This window comes from Macrobrachium nipponense, chromosome 23 (assembly GCF_015104395.2).
Source record: "Macrobrachium nipponense isolate FS-2020 chromosome 23, ASM1510439v2, whole genome shotgun sequence".
Lineage (NCBI taxonomy): Eukaryota > Metazoa > Arthropoda > Malacostraca > Decapoda > Palaemonidae > Macrobrachium > Macrobrachium nipponense.
In genome coordinates, this window is record NC_061090.1 from 53,219,364 (window position 1) to 53,221,863 (window position 2,500).

The window sequence follows — 2,500 nt, forward strand, 5'->3', positions numbered from 1 at the left end:
CTCCTCTCTCTCAACTCTCTCTCTCTCTCTCTCTCTCTCTCTCTCTCTCTCTCTCTTTTTCCGTTCATGTGCAGTGCTTATGTTCATGTGCGCTCTGTTGTAGATATATGCTTGGTCGTACAAGTGTTGGTAAACGTGGGAAAAATACAGACGCTTGGTCACTCACACACACACACACACACACACACACACACACACACACACACACGCACACACACATATATATATATATATATATATATATATATATATATATATATATATATATATATATATGTAGTACTGCATATGCATACATACTCATAAACGTGTGTGTCTTTCTTTTTCTTTTTTTTTAAACCAGTGATATTTACTAACCGAGCTAGCACAGAGGACTCTCTGATCAAACTTATTTTCCGTCCATTGTTTTGCACAACAGAGAAAATTGTACTCTGAAAAGTGCGATGGCAGCCGTATACATTTCCGAGAAACACTCACTATCTTTTTCTGCCGTGGCAGCACCGGGAAAACAAGACATCCTTCACCGTTCCTACTTTGAAAGCCACGCGGGAGACGAAAAACCCACCGCCTCTTCTACTTTGTCAACACCGGGGAAAAGGGAAAAAAAAAATCCTCCCACGTTTTCTACTTTCACAGCCGCACGGGAAACGAAAGGTCTCTCCATTTTTTTTTTTTTGTTGTTTTTTTTTTTTTTTTTTTTTTTTTTTAATCAGCCACGGAGGAAACGAAGAGCTTCCTACTTTTCTGCTCTCAGGAAAAGGGAATCGGCGTTGAATGATTGCATTGCGGAGAATACATTCAATAACCTACATTGTTTGTTTAATACTTTCAGATTTGCTTAAAAGGCTCTGCGTCAATATAAGAATAGCAGGCGTAAATTTATAGGATTAAAGATAAAGACATCATTATGAGTAAAGGAGAAAAGGGGGTGGGGGGCTTAAGGGTTCCCACAGAAAGTGCCTAGGGGTGCCGCAAGATCGTCATGAATTTTGTCTTGGCTAGATCATCTTAATGAACGTTTGTTAAAAACACGTTTGCAGAGAGAGAGAGAGAGAGAGAGAGAGAGAGAGAGATCGCTCAATAAATCCTCTGGGCAAGATTGTCGTGAATTTTGTCTTGGCTAGATCATCTTAATGAACATTTGTTAAAAAAAAAAAAAAAACGTTTGCAGAGAGAGAGCGCGAGAGATCGTTTCCGTGTATGTATGAGAGAGAGAGAGAGAGAGAGGAGAGAGAGAGAGAGAGCCCAAAGTAATCCTTTGGGTCGGTTTTCGTTTCCTCTCGGGATCAGTTACTAATAAATCCCCTGGCTGACGCCTCCCAGTCCTGTGTTTGTGTGGCCGTAGATGGTTTTCTTCGAAGCTTCCCCCAAACTGTATAGTTCTCAGCGACCACTGCTGTAAATGGTCCTCGATTGAATCGACCTGTGAATTATTGTTTTGCATTTATCCGAGTCTTATTTCTTCCGCTGATGACAGAGTGGACTAGGGCGAGATGCCGTTATACGTTTTTCTAGTTATCCATTTGTCAATGATATTAAAGCGAAATGAAGTTACTCGATTATGTAAGATTTTTTTATATATATATCGGCAGTTATTTTAAAGTTTTTCTTTTTCTGTAAAAGAAAACTATTGAGATGGCTGTTTGTCTGTCCGTCCGCTCTCAGAACTTCGAAACTACTGAGGGGGGGAGGGGCTAGAAGGCTGGAAATTGGCGCGTTAATTTAAATCATTATCCGTCCCAAATTACATCCGTCTAGCCTCACTAGTGTTTATTTTGATTTAAGTTTTAAGGTTAGCCATGCATCGTGCGTCTGGCACCAATAGCTGTGATAGCCGCGCGCTTACGCATCTTCACTTGACCACATCTGGGGAGCTACTGAGCGCTGCCCGGTCGTGGCTGACAGTTTCTTACCACATCAGACGTTGAACAGAAGAAACTTCCGACGGATTTTTTTTACTTGTTTTTTCTGTCTATCTTTTCCTCTATAAAAAACAAGGAAAATATAGATTTACTTGAAAATAAAAGAATAATAATAAAAAAAAAAAACAGCTAAAGGAACATCAGGGTTAGTCATAACTTAGATGGGTGACCACCAAGAAGGGCCGGCCAGCACTGTTTTAGGGGTATGGGCTAGCAACCCCATAAAATATATACATATGTATATATACATATATATGTATGTATTTATGTATATATATAAATATATATATATATAATATATATATCTATCTATCTATCTATCTATATATCTTAATATATATATATATATATATATATATATATATATATATATATATATATATATATATATTTATATATTTAAACATCTCGTGCAAATATCAAAATAAGCTTAAGCGAATCCAATATATGTTTTTCCACAAAATCTGGCGAATATTCAATATTAAAAGAACGTTTAACTTCGGCACAGAAAAATGACTAGATGTAGGTTAAGCCCAAGGGCAAAAGTGCATTCTGCTCGGTTCAGTACAAGGAGGGGA

The 2,500-nt window shown here is 37.8% G+C and overlaps 1 protein-coding gene and 1 long non-coding RNA gene across 3 annotated transcripts in view; one reads left to right on the forward strand and one right to left on the reverse strand.

Annotated features, from left to right (window-relative positions):
• Positions 1 to 2,500, forward strand: part of LOC135200788 (uncharacterized) — a 370,704-nt gene that overhangs the window by 117,583 nt on the left and 250,621 nt on the right. The window lies entirely within an intron of this gene.
• LOC135200775 (tachykinin-like peptides receptor 99D) overlaps positions 1 to 2,500 on the reverse strand; it is a 320,400-nt gene that overhangs the window by 101,232 nt on the left and 216,668 nt on the right. The gene's annotated exons all lie outside the window — the stretch shown is intronic.